Raw genomic sequence first — 17,394 nt, forward strand, 5'->3', positions numbered from 1 at the left:
AAGGAAGTGGTTTCTGCAGTTTGGGAGAGGATAGATAAGGATGTGGTTTCTGCAGTTTGGGAGAGGATAGATAAGGATGTGGTTTCTGCAGTTTGGGAGAGGATAGATAAGGAAGTGGTTTCTGCAGTTTGGGAGAGGATAGATAAGGAAGTGGGTGCTGCAGTTTGGGAGAGGATAGATAAGGAAGTGGTTGCTGCAGTTTGGGAGAGGATAGATAAGGAAGTGGTTGCTGCAGTTTGGGAGAGGATAGATAAGGAAGTGGTTGCTGCAGTTTGGGAGAGGATAGATAAGGAAGTGGTTGCTGCAGTTTGGGAGAGGATAGATAAGGATGTGGTTTCTGCAGTTTGGGAGAGGATAGATAAGGATGTGGTTTCTGCAGTTTGGGAGAGGATAGATAAGGATGTGGTTTCTGCAGTTTGGGAGAGGATAGATAAGGATGTGGTTTCTGCAGTTTGGGAGATGATACATAAGGATGTGGTTTCTGCAGTTTGGGAGAGGATAGATAAGGAAGTGGTTGCTGCAGTTTGGGAGAGGATAGATAAGGAAGTGGTTGCTGCAGTTTGGGAGAGGATAGATAAGGAAGTGGTTGCTGCAGTTTGGGAGAGGATAGATAAGGATGTGGTTTCTGCAGTTTGGGAGAGGATAGATAATGATGTGGTTTCTGCAGTTTGGGAGATGATAGATAAGGATGTGGTTTCTGCAGTTTGGGAGAGGATAGATAAGGATGTGGTTTCTGCAGTTTGGGAGAGGATAGATAAGGAAGTGGTTGCTGCAGTTTGGGAGAGGATAGATAAGGAAGTGGTTGCTGCAGTTTGGGAGAGGATAGATAAGGATGTGGTTTCTGCAGTTTGGGAGAGGATAGATAAGGATGTGGTTTCTGCAGTTTGGGAGAGGATAGATAAGGATGTGGTTTCTGCAGTTTTGGAGAGAGGAGATAAGGATGTGGTTTCTGCAGTTTGGGAGATGATACATAAGGATGTGGTTTCTGCCTTTTGGGAGAGGATAGATAAGGATGTGGTTTCTGCAGTTTGGGAGAGGATAGATAAGGAAGTGGTTTCTGCAGTTTTGGAGAGAGGAGATAAGGATGTGGTTTCTGCAGTTTGGGAGAGGATAGATAAGGAAGTGGTTTCTGCAGTTTGGGAGAGGATAGATAAGGATGTGGTTTCTGCAGTTTTGGAGAGAGGAGATAAGGATGTGGTTTCTGCAGTTTGGGAGAGGATAGATAAGGAAGTGGTTTCTGCAGTTTGGGAGAGGATAGATAAGGATGTGGTTTCTGCAGTTTTGGAGAGAGGAGATAAGGATGTGGTTTCTGCAGTTTGGGAGAGGATAGATAAGGAAGTGGTTTCTGCAGTTTGGGAGAGGATAGATAAGGATGTGGTTTCTGCAGTTTGGGAGAGGATAGATAAGGATGTGGCTTCTGCAGTTTGGGAGAGGATAGATAAGGATGTGGTTTCTGCAGTTTTGGAGAGAGGAGATAAGGATGTGGTTTCTGCAGTTTGGGAGAGGATAGATAAGGATGTGGTTTCTGCAGTTTTGGAGAGAAGAGATAAGGATGTGGTTTCTGCAGTTTGGGAGAGGATAGATAAGGAAGTGGTTTCTGCAGTTTGGGAGAGGATAAATAAGGAAGTGGTTTCTGCAGTTTGGGAGAGGATAGATAAGGATGTGGTTTCTGCAGTTTTGGAGAGAGGAGATAAGGATGTGGTTTCTGCAGTTTGGGAGAGGATAGATAAGGAAGTGGTTTCTGCAGTTTGGGAGAGGATAAATAAGGAAGTGGTTTCTGCAGTTTGGGAGAGGATAGATAAGGATGTGGTTTCTGCAGTTTGGGAGAGGATAAATAAGGAAGTGGTTTCTGCAGTTTGGGAGAGGATAGATAAGGATGTGGTTTCTGCAGTTTGGGAGAGGATAGATAAGGATGTGGTTTCTGCAGTTTTGGAGAGAGGAGATAAGGATGTGGTTTCTGCAGTTTGGGAGATGATACATAAGGATGTGGTTTCTGCATTTTGGGAGAGGATAGATAAGGATGTGGTTTCTGCAGTTTGGGAGAGGATAGATAAGGAAGTGGTTTCTGCAGTTTTGGAGAGAGGAGATAAGGATGTGGTTTCTGCAGTTTGGGAGAGGATAGATAAGGAAGTGGTTTCTGCAGTTTGGGAGAGGATAGATAAGGATGTGGTTTCTGCAGTTTTGGAGAGAGGAGATAAGGATGTGGTTTCTGCAGTTTGGGAGAGGATAGATAAGGAAGTGGTTTCTGCAGTTTGGGAGAGGATAGATAAGGATGTGGTTTCTGCAGTTTTGGAGAGAGGAGATAAGGATGTGGTTTCTGCAGTTTGGGAGAGGATAGATAAGGAAGTGGTTTCTGCAGTTTGGGAGAGGATAGATAAGGATGTGGTTTCTGCAGTTTGGGAGAGGATAGATAAGGATGTGGTTTCTGCAGTTTGGGAGAGGATAGATAAGGATGTGGTTTCTGCAGTTTTGGAGAGAGGAGATAAGGATGTGGTTTCTGCAGTTTGGGAGAGGATAGATAAGGATGTGGTTTCTGCAGTTTTGGAGAGAAGAGATAAGGATGTGGTTTCTGCAGTTTGGGAGAGGATAGATAAGGAAGTGGTTTCTGCAGTTTGGGAGAGGATAAATAAGGAAGTGGTTTCTGCAGTTTGGGAGAGGATAGATAAGGATGTGGTTTCTGCAGTTTTGGAGAGAGGAGATAAGGATGTGGTTTCTGCAGTTTGGGAGAGGATAGATAAGGAAGTGGTTTCTGCAGTTTGGGAGAGGATAGATAAGGATGTGGTTTCTGCAGTTTTGGAGAGAGGAGATAAGGATGTGGTTTCTGCAGTTTGGGAGAGGATAGATAAGGAAGTGGTTTCTGCAGTTTGGGAGAGGATAAATAAGGAAGTGGTTTCTGCAGTTTGGGAGAGGATAGATAAGGATGTGGTTTCTGCAGTTTGGGAGAGGATAAATAAGGAAGTGGTTTCTGCAGTTTGGGAGAGGATAGATAAGGATGTGGTTTCTGCAGTTTGGGAGAGGATAGATAAGGATGTGGTTTCTGCAGTTTGGGAGAGGATAGATAAGGAAGTGGTTTGTGCAGTTTGGGAGAGGATAGATAAGGATGTGGTTTCTGCAGTTTGGGAGAGGATAAATAAGGAAGTGGTTTCTGCAGTTTGGGAGAGGATAGATAAGGATGTGGTTTCTGCAGTTTGGGAGAGGATAGATAAGGATGTGGTTTCTGCAGTTTGGGAGAGGATAGATAAGGAAGTGGTTTCTGCAGTTTGGGAGAGGATAGATAAGGAAGTGGTTGCTGCAGTTTGGGAGAGGATAGATAAGGAAGTGGTTGCTGCAGTTTGGGAGAGGATAGATAAGGATGTGTTTTCTGCAGTTTGGGAGAGGATAGATAAGGATGTGGTTTATGCAGTTTGGGAGAGGATAGATACGGAAGTGGTTGCTGCAGTTTGGGAGAGGATAGATAAGGATGTGTTTTCTGCAGTTTGGGAGAGGATAGATAAGGATGTGGTTTATGCAGTTTGGGAGAGGATAGATAAGGATGTAGTTTCTGCAGTTTGGAGAGGATAGATAAGGATGTGGTTTCTGCAGTTTGGGAGAGGATAAATAAGGAAGTTGTTTCTGCAGTTTGGGAGAGGATAGATAAGGATGCGGTTTCTGCAGTTTGGAAGAGGATAGATAAGGATGTGGTTTCTGCAGTTTTGGAGAGGATAGATAAGGAAGTGGTTTCTGCAGTTTTGGAGAGAGGAGATAAGGATGTGGTTTCTGCAGTTTGGGAGAGGATAGATAAGGAAGTGGTTTCTGCAGTTTGGGAGAGGATAGATAAGGATGTGGTTTCTGCAGTTTTGGAGAGAGGATAGATAAGGATGTGGTTTCTGCAGTTTGGGAGAGGATAGATAAGGAAGTGGTTTCTGCAGTTTGGGAGAGGATAGATAAGGATGTGGTTTCTGCAGTTTTGGAGAGAGGAAATAAGGATGTGGTTTCTGCAGTTTGGGAGAGGATAGATAAGGAAGTGGTTTCTGCAGTTTGGGAGATGATAGATAAGGATGTGGTTTCTGCAGTTTGGGAGAGGATAGATAAGGATGTGGTTTCTGCAGTTTTGGAGAGAAGAGATAAGGATGTGGTTTCTGCAGTTTGGAGAGGATAGATAATTAAGTGGTTTCTGCAGTTTGGGAGAGGATAAATAAGGAAGTGGTTTCTGCAGTTTGGGAGAGGATCGATAAGGATGTGGTTTCTGCAGTTTTGGAGAGAGGAGATAAGGATGTGGTTTCTGCAGTTTGGGAGAGGATAGATAAGGAAGTGGTTTCTGCAGTTTGGGAGAGGATAAATAAGGAAGTGGTTTCTGCAGTTTGGGAGAGGATAGATAAGGATGTGGTTTCTGCAGTTTGGGAGAGGATAAATAAGGAAGTGGTTTCTGCAGTTTGGGAGAGGATAGATAAGGATGTGCTTTCTGCAGTTTGGGAGAGGATAGATAAGGATGTGGTTTCTGCAGTTTGGGAGAGGATAGATAAGGAAGTGGTTTCTGCAGTTTGGGAGAGGATAGATAAGGATGTGGTTTCTGCAGTTTGGGAGAGGACAGATAAGGATGTGGTTTCTGCAGTTTGGGAGAGGATAGATAAGGAAGTGGTTGCTGCAGTTTGGGAGAGGATAGATAAGGAAGTGGTTGCTGCAGTTTGGGAGAGGATAGATAAGGATGTGTTTTCTGCAGTTTGGGAGAGGATAGATAAGGATGTGGTTTATGCAGTTTGGGAGAGGATAGATAAGGATGTAGTTTCTGCAGTTTGGAGAGGATAGATAAGGATGTGGTTTCTGCAGTTTGGGAGAGGATAAATAAGGAAGTTGTTTCTGCAGTTTGGGAGAGGATAGATAAGGATGCGGTTTCTGCAGTTTGGAAGAGGATAGATAAGGATGTGGTTTCTGCAGTTTTGGAGAGGATAGATAAGGAAGTGGTTTCTGCAGTTTTGGAGAGAGGAGATAAGGATGTGGTTTCTGCAGTTTGGGAGAGGATAGATAAGGAAGTGGTTTCTGCAGTTTGGGAGAGGATAGATAAGGATGTGGTTTCTGCAGTTTTGGAGAGAGGATAGATAAGGATGTGGTTTCTGCAGTTTGGGAGAGGATAGATAAGGAAGTGGTTTCTGCAGTTTGGGAGAGGATAGATAAGGATGTGGTTTCTGCAGTTTGGGAGAGGATAGATAAGGATGTGGTTTCTGCAGTTTGGGAGAGGACAGATAAGGAAGTGGTTGCTGCAGTTTGGGAGAGGATAGATAAGGAAGTGGTTGCTGCAGTTTGGGAGAGGATAGATAAGGATGTGGTTTCTGCAGTTTGGGAGAGGATAGATAAGGATGTGGTTTCTGCAGTTTGGGAGAGGATAGATAAGGATGTGGTTTCTGCAGTTTGGGAGATGATACATAAGGATGTGGTTTCTGCAGTTTGGGAGAGGATAGATAAGGAAGTGGTTGCTGCAGTTGGGGAGAGGATAGATAAGGAAGTGGTTGCTGCAATTTGGGAGAGGATAGATAAGGAAGTGGTTGCTGCAGTTTGGGAGAGGATAGATAAGGATGTGGTTTCTGCAGTTTGGGAGAGGATAGATAAGGAAGTGGTTGCTGCAGTTTGGGAGAGGATAGATAAGGAAGTGGTTGCTGCAGTTTGGGAGAGGATAGATAAGGAAGTGGTTGCTACAGTTTGGGAGAGGATAGATAAGGATGTGGTTTCTGCAGTTTGGGAGAGGATAGATAAGGATGTGGTTGCTGCAGTTTGGGAGAGGATAGATAAGGAAGTGGTTGCTGCAGTTCGGGAGAGGATAGATAAGGATGTGGTTTCTGCAGTTTGGGAGAGGATAGATAAGGATGTGGTTGCTGCAGTTTGGGAGAGGAAAGATAAGGAAGTGGTTGCTGCAGTTTGGTAGAGGATAGATAAGGAAGTGGTTGCTGCAGTTTGGGAGAGGATAGATAAGGAAGTGGTTGCTGCAGTTTGGGAGAGGATAGATAAGGATGTGGTTTCCGCAGTTTGGGAGAGGATAGATAAGGATGTGGTTGCTGCAGTTTGGAAGAGGATAGATAAGGATGTGGTTTCCGCAGTTTGGGAGAGGATAGATAAGGATGTGGTTTCTGCCGTTTGGGAGAGGATAGATAAGGAAGTGGTTTCTGCAGTTTGGGAGAGGATAGATAAGTATGTGGTTTCTGCAGTTTGGGAGAGGATAAATAAGGAAGTGGTTTCTGCAGTTTGGGAGAGGATAGATAAGGATGTGGTTTCTGCAGTTTGGGAGAGGATAGATAAGGAAGTGGTTTCTGCAGTTTGGGAGAGGATAGATAAGGATGTGGTTTCTGCAGTTTGGGAGAGGATAGATAAGGAAGTGGTTGCTGCAGTTTGGGAGAGGATAGATAAGGATGTGGTTTCTGCAGTTTGGGAGAGGATAGATAAGGATGTGGTTTCTGCAGTTTGGGAGCGGATAGATAAGGATGAGGATTCTGCAGTTTGGGAGAGGATAGATAAGGAAGTGGTTGCTGCAGTTTGGGAGAGGATAGATAAGGAAGTGGTTGCTGCAGTTTGGGAGAGGATAGATAAGGAAGTGGTTGCTGCAGTTTGGGAGTGGATAGATAAGGATGTGGTTTCTGCAGTTTGGGAGAGGATAGATAAGGATGTGGTTTCTGCAGTTTGGGAGAGGATAGATAAGGATATGGTTTCTGCAGTTTGAGAGAGGATAGATAAGGAAGGGGTTGCTGCAGTTTGGGAGAGGATAGATAAGGATGTGGTTTCTGCAGTTTGGGAGAGGATAGATAAGGATATGGTTTCTGCAGTTTGAGAGAGGATAGATAAGGAAGGGGTTGCTGCAGTTTGGGAGATGATAGATAAGGATGTGGTTTCTGCAGTTTGGGAGAGGATAGATAAGGAAGTGGTTGCTGCAGTTTGGGAGAGGATAGATAAGGATGTGGTTTCTGCAGTTTGGGAGAGGATAGATAAGGATGTGGTTTCTGCAGTTTGGGAGAGGATAGATAAGGATATGGTTTCTGCAGTTTGAGAGAGGATAGATAAGGAAGGGGTTGCTGCAGTTTGGGAGATGATACATAAGGATGAGGATTCTGCAGTTTGGGAGAGGATAGATAAGGATGTGGATTCTATAGTTTGGGAGAGGATAGATAAGGATGTGGTTTCTGCAGTTTGGGAGAGGATAGATAAGGATGTGGTTTCTGCAGTTTGGGAGAGGATAGATAAGGATGTGGTTTCTGCAGTTTGGGAGAGGATAGATAAGGATGTGGATTCTGCAGTTTGGGAGAGGATGGATAAGGATGTGGTATCTGCAGTTTGGGAGAGGATAGATAAGGATGTGGTTTCTGCAGTTTGGGAGAGGATGCATAAGGATGTGGTTTCTGCAGTTTGGGAGAGGATAGATAAGGATGTGGTTTCTGCAGTTTTGGAGAGATGAGATAAGGATGTGGTTTCTGCAGTTTTGGAGAGAGGATAGATAAGGATGTGCTTTCTGCAGTTTGGGAGAGGATAGATAAGGATGTGGTTTCTGCAGTTTGGGAGAGGATAAATAAGGATGTGGTTTCAGCAGTTTGGGAGAGGATAAATAAGGATGTGGTTTCTGCAGTTTGGGAGAGGATAAATAAGGAAGTGGTTTCTGCAGTTTGGGAGAGGATAGATAAGGATTGGTTTCTGCAGTTTGGGAGAGGATAGATAAGGATGTGGTTTCTGCAGTTTGGGAGAGGATAAATAAGGAAGTGGTTTCTGCAGTTTGGGAGAGGATAGATAAGGATGTGGTTTCTGCAATTTGGGAGAGGATAGATAAGGATGTGGTTTCTGCAGTTTGGAGAGGATAGATAAGGATGTGGTTTCTGCAGTTTTGGAGAGGATAGATAAGGATGTGGTTTCTGCAGTTTGGGAGAGGATAGATAAGGATGTGGTTTCTGCAGTTGGGAGAGGATAGATAAGGATGTGGTTTCTGCATTTTGGGAGAGGATAGATAAGGATGTGGTTTCTGCAGTTTGGAGAGGATAGATAAGGATGTGGTTTCTGCAGTTTGGAGAGGATAGATAAGGATGTGGTTTCTGCAGTTTGGGAGAGGATAAATAAGGAAGTGGTTTCTGCAGTTTGGGAGAGGATAGATAAGGATGTGGTTTCTGCAGTTTGGGAGATGATACATAAGGCTGTGGTTTCTGCAGTTTGGGAGAGGATAGATAAGGATGTGGTTTCTGCAGTTTGGGAGAGGATAGATAAGGATGTGGTTTCTGCAGTTTGGGAGAGGATAGATAAGGATGTGGTTTCTGCAGTTTGGGAGAGGATAGATAAGGATGTGGTTTCTGCAGTTTGGAGAGGATAGATAAGGATGTGGTTTCTGCAGTTTGGGAGAGGATAAATAAGGAAGTGGTTTCTGCAGTTTGGGAGAGGATAGATAAGGATGCGGTTTCTGCAGTTTGGAAGAGGATAGATAAGGATGTGGTTTCTGCAGTTTTGGAGAGGATAGATAAGGAAGTGGTTTCTGCAGTTTTGGAGAGAGGAGATAAGGATGTGGTTTCTGCAGTTTGGGAGAGGATAGATAAGGAAGTGGTTTCTGCAGTTTGCAAGAGGATAGATAAGGATGTGGTTTCTGCAGTTTTGGAGAGAGGAGATAAGGATGTGGTTTCTGCAGTTTGGGAGAGGATAGATAAGGAAGTGGTTTCTGCAGTTTGGGAGAGGATAGATAAGGATGTGGTTTCTGCAGTTTTGGAGAGAGGAGATAAGGATGTGGTTTCTGCAGTTTGGGAGAGGATAGATAAGGAAGTGGTTTCTGCAGTTTGGGAGAGGATAGATAAGGATGTGGTTTCTGCAGTTTGGGAGAGGATAGATAAGGATGTGGTTTCTGCAGTTTGGGAGAGGATAGATAAGGATGTGGTTTCTGCAGTTTTGGAGAGAGGAGATAAGGATGTGGTTTCTGCAGTTTGGGAGAGGATAGATAAGGATGTGGTTTCTGCAGTTTTGGAGAGAGGAGATAAGGATTTGGTTTCTGCAGTTTGGGAGAGGATAGATAAGGAAGTGGTTTCTGCAGTTTGGGAGAGGATAAATAAGGAAGTGGTTTCTGCAGTTTGGGAGAGGATAGATAAGGATGTGGTTTCTGCAGTTTTGGAGAGAGGAGATAAGGATGTGGTTTCTGCAGTTTGGGAGAGGATAGATAAGGAAGTGGTTTCTGCAGTTTGGGAGAGGATAGATAAGGATGTGGTTTCTGCAGTTTTGGAGAGAGGAGATAAGGATGTGGTTTCTGCAGTTTGGGAGAGGATAGATAAGGAAGTGGTTTCTGCAGTTTGGGAGAGGATAGATAAGTATGTGGTTTCTGCAGTTTGGGAGCGGATAGATAAGGATGTGGTGTCTGCAGTTTGGGAGATGATAGAAAAGGATGCGGTTTCTGCAGTTTGGGAGAGGATAGATAAGGATGTGGTGTCTGCTGTTTGGGAGAGGATAGATAAGGATGTGGTTTCTGCAGTTTGGGAGCGGATAGATAAGGATGTGCTGTCTGCAGTTTGGGAGATGATAGAAAAGGATGTGGTTTCTGCAGTTTGGGAGAGGATAGATAAGGATGTGGTTTCTGCAGTTTGGAGAGGATAGATAAGGATGTGGTTTCTGCAGTTTGGAGAGGATAGATAAGGATGTGGTTTCTGCAGTTTGGGAGACGATAAATAAGGAAGTGGTTTCTGCAGTTTGGGAGAGGATAGATAAGGATGTGGTTTCTGCAGTTTGGGAGATGATACATAAGGATGTGGTTTCTGCAGTTTGGGAGAGGATAGATAAGGATGTGGTTTCTGCAGTTTGGGATAGGATAGATAAGGATGTGGTTTCTGCAGTTTGGGAGAGGATAGATAAGGATGTGGTTTCTGCAGTTTGGGAGAGGATAGATAAGGATGTGGTTTCAGCAGTTTGGAGAGGATAGATAAGGATGTGGTTTCTGCAGTTTGGAAGAGGATTGATAAGGATGTGGTTTCTGCAGTTTTGGAGAGGATAGATAAGGAAGTGGTTTCTGCAGTTTTGGAGAGAGGAGATAAGGATGTGGTTTCTGCAGTTTGGGAGAGGATAGATAAGGAAGTGGTTTCTGCAGTTTGGGAGAGGATAGATAAGGATGTGGTTTCTGCAGTTTTGGAGAGAGGAGATAAGGATGTGGTTTCTGCAGTTTGGGAGAGGATAGATAAGGAAGTGGTTTCTGCAGTTTGGGAGAGGATAGATAAGGATGTGGTTTCTGCAGTTTTGGAGAGAGGAGATAAGGATGTGGTTTCTGCAGTTTGGGAGAGGATAGATAAGGAAGTGGTTTCAGCAGTTTGGGAGAGGATAGATAAGGATGTGGTTTCTGCAGTTTGGGAGAGGATAGATAAGGATGTGGTTTCTGCAGTTTGGGAGAGGATAGATAAGGATGTGGTTTCTGCAGTTTTGGAGAGAGGAGATAAGGATGTGGTTTCTGCAGTTTGGGAGAGGATAGATAAGGATGTGGTTTCTGCAGTTTTGGAGAGAAGAGATAAGGATGTGGTTTCTGCAGTTTGGGAGAGGATAGATAAGGAAGTGGTTTCTGCAGTTTGGGAGAGGATAAATAAGGAAGTGGTTTCTGCAGTTTGGGAGAGGATAGATAAGGATGTGGTTTCTGCAGTTTTGGAGAGAGGAGATAAGGATGTGGTTTCTGCAGTTTGGGAGAGGATAGATAAGGAAGTGGTTTCTGCAGTTTGGGAGAGGATAGATAAGGATGTGGTTTCTGCAGTTTGGGAGAGGATAGATAAGGATGTGGTTTCTGCAGTTTGGGAGAGGATAGATAAGGATGTGGTTTCTGCAGTTTTGGAGAGAGGAGATAAGGATGTGGTTTCTGCAGTTTGGGAGAGGATAGATAAGGATGTGGTTTCTGCAGTTTTGGAGAGAGGAGATAAGGATTTGGTTTCTGCAGTTTGGGAGTGGATAGATAAGGAAGTGGTTTCTGCAGTTTGGGAGAGGATAAATAAGGAAGTGGTTTCTGCAGTTTGGGAGAGGATAGATAAGGATGTGGTTTCTGCAGTTTTGGAGAGAGGAGATAAGGATGTGGTTTCTGCAGTTTGGGAGAGGATAGATAAGGAAGTGGTTTCTGCAGTTTGGGAGAGGATAGATAAGGATGTGGTTTCTGCAGTTTTGGAGAGAGGAGATAAGGATGTGGTTTCTGCAGTTTGGGAGAGGATAGATAAGGAAGTGGTTTCTGCAGTTTGGGAGAGGATAGATAAGGATGTGGTTTCTGCAGTTTGGGAGCGGATAGATAAGGATGTGGTGTCTGCAGTTTGGGAGATGATAGAAAAGGATGCGGTTTCTGCAGTTTGGGAGAGGATAGATAAGGATGTGGTGTCTGCTGTTTGGGAGAGGATAGATAAGGATGTGGTTTCTGCAGTTTGGGAGCGGATAGATAAGGATGTGCTGTCTGCAGTTTGGGAGATGATAGAAAAGGATGTGGTTTCTGCAGTTTGGGAGAGGATAGATAAGGATGTGGTTTCTGCAGTTTGGAGAGGATAGATAAGGATGTGGTTTCTGCAGTTTGGAGAGGATAGATAAGGATGTGGTTTCTGCAGTTTGGGAGACGATAAATAAGGAAGTGGTTTCTGCAGTTTGGGAGAGGATAGATAAGGATGTGGTTTCTGCAGTTTGGGAGATGATACATAAGGATGTGGTTTCTGCAGTTTGGGAGAGGATAGATAAGGATGTGGTTTCTGCAGTTTGGGAGAGGATAGATAAGGATGTGGTTTCTGCAGTTTGGGAGAGGATAGATAAGGATGTGGTTTCTGCAGTTTGGGAGAGGATAGATAAGGATGTGGTTTCAGCAGTTTGGAGAGGATAGATAAGGATGTGGTTTCTGCAGTTTGGGAGAGGATAAATAAGGAAGTGGTTTCTGCAGTTTGGGAGAGAATAGAAAATGATGTGGTTTCTGCAGTTTGGAAGAGGATTGATAAGGATGTGGTTTCTGCAGTTTTGGAGAGGATAGATAAGGAAGTGGTTTCTGCAGTTTTGGAGAGAGGAGATAAGGATGTGGTTTCTGCAGTTTGGGAGAGGATAGATAAGGAAGTGGTTTCTGCAGTTTGGGAGAGGATAGATAAGGATGTGGTTTCTGCAGTTTTGGAGAGAGGAGATAAGGATGTGGTTTCTGCAGTTTGGGAGAGGATAGATAAGGAAGTGGTTTCTGCAGTTTGGGAGAGGATAGATAAGGATGTGGTTTCTGCAGTTTTGGAGAGAGGAGATAAGGATGTGGTTTCTGCAGTTTGGGAGAGGATAGATAAGGAAGTGGTTTCAGCAGTTTGGGAGAGGATAGATAAGGATGTGGTTTCTGCAGTTTGGGAGAGGATAGATAAGGATGTGGTTTCTGCAGTTTGGGAGAGGATAGATAAGGATGTGGTTTCTGCAGTTTTGGAGAGAGGAGATAAGGATGTGGTTTCTGCAGTTTGGGAGAGGATAGATAAGGATGTGGTTTCTGCAGTTTTGGAGAGAAGAGATAAGGATGTGGTTTCTGCAGTTTGGGAGAGGATAGATAAGGAAGTGGTTTCTGCAGTTTGGGAGAGGATAAATAAGGAAGTGGTTTCTGCAGTTTGGGAGAGGATAGATAAGGATGTGGTTTCTGCAGTTTTGGAGAGAGGAGATAAGGATGTGGTTTCTGCAGTTTGGGAGAGGATAGATAAGGAAGTGGTTTCTGCAGTTTGGGAGAGGATAAATAAGGAAGTGGTTTCTGCAGTTTGGGAGATGATAGATAAGGATGTGGTTTCTGCAGTTTGGGAGAGGATAGATAAGGAAGTGGTTTCTGCAGTTTGGGAGAGGATAGATAAGGATGTGGCTTCTGCAGTTTGGGAGAGGATAGATAAGGATGTGGTTTCTGCAGTTTGGGAGAGGATAGATAAGGAAGTGGTTTCTGCAGTTTGGGAGAGGATAGATAAGGATGTGGTTTCTGCAGTTTGGGAGAGGATAAATAAGGAAGTGGTTTCTGCAGTTTGGGAGAGGATAGATAAGGATGTGGTTTCTGCAGTTTGGGAGAGGATAGATAAGGATGTGGTTTCTGCAGTTTGGGAGAGGATAGATAAGGAAGTGGTTTCTGCAGTTTGGGAGAGGATAGATAAGGAAGTGGTTGCTGCAGTTTGGGAGAGGATAGATAAGGAAGTGGTTGCTGCAGTTTGGGAGAGGACAGATAAGGATGTGGTTTCTGCAGTTTGGGAGAGGATAGATAAGGAAGTGGTTGCTGCAGTTTGGGAGCGATAGATAAGGAAGTGGTTGCTGCAGTTTGGGAGAGGATAGATAAGGATGTGGTTTCTGCAGTTTGGGAGAGGATAGATAAGGATGTGGTTTCTGCAGTTTGGGAGAGGATAGATAAGGATGTAGTTTCTGCAGTTTGGAGAGGATAGATAAGGATGTGGTTTCTGCAGTTTGGGAGAGGATAGATAAGGAAGTGGTTTCTGCAGTTTGGGAGAGGATAGATAAGGATGTAGTTTCTGCAGTTTGGGAGAGGATAGATAAGGATGTGGTTTCTGCAGTTTGGGAGAGGATAGATAAGGATGTGGTTTCTGCAGTTTTGGAGAGAGGAGATAAGGATGTGGTTTCTGCAGTTTGGGAGAGGATAGATAAGGATGTGGTTTCTGCAGTTATGGAGAGAGGAGATAAGGATGTGGTTTCTGCAGTTTGGGAGAGGATAGATAAGGAAGTGGTTTCTGCAGTTTGGGAGAGGATAAATAAGGAAGTGGTTTCTGCAGTTTGGGAGAGGATAGATAAGGATGTTGTTTCTGCAGTTTTGGAGAGAGGAGATAAGGATGTGGTTTCTGCAGTTTGGGAGAGGATAGATAAGGAAGTGGTTTCTGCAGTTTGGGAGAGGATAGATAAGGATGTGGTTTCTGCAGTTTTGGAGAGAGGAGATAAGGATGTGGTTTCTGCAGTTTGGGAGAGGATCGATAAGGAAGTGGTTTCTGCAGTTTGGGAGAGGATAGATAAGGATGTGGTTTCTGCAGTTTGGGAGCGGATAGATAAGGATGTGGTGTCTGCAGTTTGGGAGATGATTGAAAAGGATGCGGTTTCTGCAGTTTGGGAGAGGATAGATAAGGATGTGGTGTCTGCAGTTTGGGAGAGGATAGAAAAGGATGTGGTTTCTGCAGTTTGGGAGCGGATAGATAAGGATGTGCTGTCTGCAGTTTGGGAGATGATAGAAAAGGATGTGGTTTCTGCAGTTTGGGAGAGGATAGATAAGGATGTGGTTTCTGCAGTTTGGAGAGGATAGATAAGGATGTGGTTTCTGCAGTTTGGAGAGGATAGATAAGGATGTGGTTTCTGCAGTTTGGGAGAGGATAAATAAGGAAGTGGTTTCTGCAGTTTGGGAGAGGATAGATAAGGATGTGGTTTCTGCAGTTTGGGAGATGATACATAAGGATGTGGTTTCTGCAGTTTGGGAGAGGATAGATAAGGATGTGGTTTCTGCAGTTTGGGAGAGGATAGATAAGGATGTGGTTTCTGCAGTTTGGGAGAGGATAAATAAGGAAGTGGTTTCTGCAGTTTGGGAGAGAATAGAAAAGGATGTGGTTTCTGCAGTTTGGAAGAGGATTGATAAGGATGTGGTTTCTGCAGTTTTGGAGAGGATAGATAAGGAAGTGGATTCTGCAGTTTTGGAGAGAGGAGATAAGGATGTGGTTTCTGCAGTTTGGGAGAGGATAGATAAGGAAGTGGTTTCTGCAGTTTGGGAGAGGATAGATAAGGATGTGGTTTCTGCAGTTTTGGAGAGAGGAGATAAGGATGTGGTTTCTGCAGTTTGGGAGAGGATAGATAAGGAAGTGGTTTCTGCAGTTTGGGAGAGGATAAATAAGGAAGTGGTTTCTGCAGTTTGGGAGAGGATAGATAAGGATGTGGTTTCTGCAGTTTTGGAGAGAGGAGATAAGGATGTGGTTTCTGCAGTTTGGGAGAGGATAGATAAGGAAGTGGTTTCTGCAGTTTGGGAGAGGATAGATAAGGATGTGGTTTCTGCAGTTTTGGAGAGAGGAGATAAGGATGTGGTTTCTGCAGTTTGGGAGAGGATAGATAAGGAAGTGGTTTCTGCAGTTTGGGAGAGGATAGATAAGGATGTGGTTTCTGCAGTTTGGGAGCGGATAGATAAGGATGTGGTGTCTGCAGTTTGGGAGATGATTGAAAAGGATGCGGTTTCTGCAGTTTGGGAGAGGATAGATAAGGATGTGGTGTCTGCAGTTTGGGAGAGGATAGATAAGGATGTGGCTTCTGCAGTTTGGGAGCGGATAGATAAGGATGTGCTGTCTGCAGTTTGGGAGATGATAGAAAAGGATGTGGTTTCTGCAGTTTGGGAGAGGATAGATAAGGATGTGGTTTCTGCAGTTTGGAGAGGATAGATAAGGATGTGGTTTCTGCAGTTTGGAGAGGATAGATAAGGATGTGGTTTCTGCAGTTTGGGAGAGGATAAATAAGGAAGTGGTTTCTGCAGTTTGGGAGAGGATAGATAAGGATGTGGTTTCTGCAGTTTGGGAGATGATACATAAGGATGTGGTTTCTGCAGTTTGGGAGAGGATAGATAAGGATGTGGTTTCTGCAGTTTGGGAGAGGATAGATAAGGATGTGGTTTCTGCAGTTTGGGAGAGGATAGATAAGGATGTGGTTTCTGCAGTTTGGGAGAGGATAGATAAGGATGTGGTTTCTGCAGTTTGGAGAGGATAGATAAGGATGTGGTTTCTGCAGTTTGGGAGAGGATAAATAAGGAAGTGGTTTCTGCAGTTTGGGAGAGAATGGAAAAGGATGTGGTTTCTGCAGTTTGGAAGAGGATTGATAAGGATGTGGTTTCTGCAGTTTTGGAGAGGATAGATAAGGAAGTGGTTTCTGCAGTTTTGGAGAGAGGAGATAAGGATGTGGTTTCTGCAGTTTGGGAGAGGATAGATAAGGAAGTGGTTTCTGCAGTTTGGGAGAGGATAGAAAAGGATGTGGTTTCTGCAGTTTTCGAGAGAGGAGATAAGGATGTGGTTTCTGCAGTTTGGGAGAGGATAGATAAGGAAGTGGTTTCTGCAGTTTGGGAGAGGATAGATAAGGATGTGGTTTCTGCAGTTTTGGAGAGAGGAGATAAGGATGTGGTTTCTGCAGTTTGGGAGAGGATAGATAAGGAAGTGGTTTCTGCAGTTTGGGAGAGGATAGATAAGGATGTGGTTTCTGCAGTTTGGGAGAGGATAGATAAGGATGTGGTTTCTGCAGTTTGGGAGAGGATAGATAAGGATGTGGTTTCTGCAGTTTGGGAGAGGATAGATAAGGAAGTGGTTGCTGCAGTTTGGGACAGGATAGATAAGGAAGTGGTTGCTGCAGTTTGGGAGAGAATGGAAAAGGATGTGGTTTCTGCAGTTTGGAAGAGGATTGATAAGGATGTGGTTTCTGCAGTTTTGGAGAGGATAGATAAGGAAGTGGTTTCTGCAGTTTTGGAGAGAGGAGATAAGGATGTGGTTTCTGCAGTTTGGGAGAGGATAGATAAGGAAGTGGTTTCTGCAGTTTGGGAGAGGATAGATAAGGATGTGGTTTCTGCAGTTTTCGAGAGAGGAGATAAGGATGTGGTTTCTGCAGTTTGGGAGAGGATAGATAAGGAAGTGGTTTCTGCAGTTTGGGAGAGGATAGATAAGGATGTGGTTTCTGCAGTTTTGGAGAGAGGAGATAAGGATGTGGTTTCTGCAGTTTGGGAGAGGATAGATAAGGAAGTGGTTTCTGCAGTTTGGGAGAGGATAGATAAGGATGTGGTTTCTGCAGTTTGGGAGAGGATAGATAAGGATGTGGTTTCTGCAGTTTGGGAGAGGATAGATAAGGATGTGGTTTCTGCAGTTTGGGAGAGGATAGATAAGGAAGTGGTTGCTGCAGTTTGGGACAGGATAGATAAGGAAGTGGTTGCTGCAGTTTGGGAGAGGACAGATAAGGATGTGGTTTCTGCAGTTTGGGAGAGGATAGATAAGGAAGTGGTTGCTGCAGTTTGGGAGAGGATAGATAAGGAAGTGGTTGCTGCAGTTTGGGAGAGGATAGATAAGGATGTGGTTTCTGCAGTTTGGGAGAGGATAGATAAGGATGTGGTTTCTGCAGTTTGGGAGAGGATAGATAAGGATGTAGTTTCTGCAGTTTGGAGAGGATAGATAAGGATGTGGTTTCTGCAGTTTGGGAGAGGATAGATAAGGAAGTGGTTTCTGCAGTTTGGGAGAGGATAGATAAGGATGTGGTTTCTGCAGTTTGGGAGAGGATAGATAAGGATGTGGTTTCTGCAGTTTGGGAGAGGATAGATAAGGATGTGGTTTCTGCAGTTTTGGAGAGAGGAGATAAGGATGTGGTTTCTGCAGTTTGGGAGAGGATAGATAAGGATGTGGTTTCTGCAGTTTTGGAGAGAGGAGATAAGGATGTGGTTTCTGCAGTTTGGGAGAGGATAGATAAGGAAGTGGTTTCTGCAGTTTG

The sequence above is a fragment of the Heterodontus francisci genome, chromosome 22 (genome assembly GCF_036365525.1).
Source record: "Heterodontus francisci isolate sHetFra1 chromosome 22, sHetFra1.hap1, whole genome shotgun sequence".
In the NCBI taxonomy this organism is placed as follows: Eukaryota; Metazoa; Chordata; class Chondrichthyes; order Heterodontiformes; family Heterodontidae; genus Heterodontus; species Heterodontus francisci.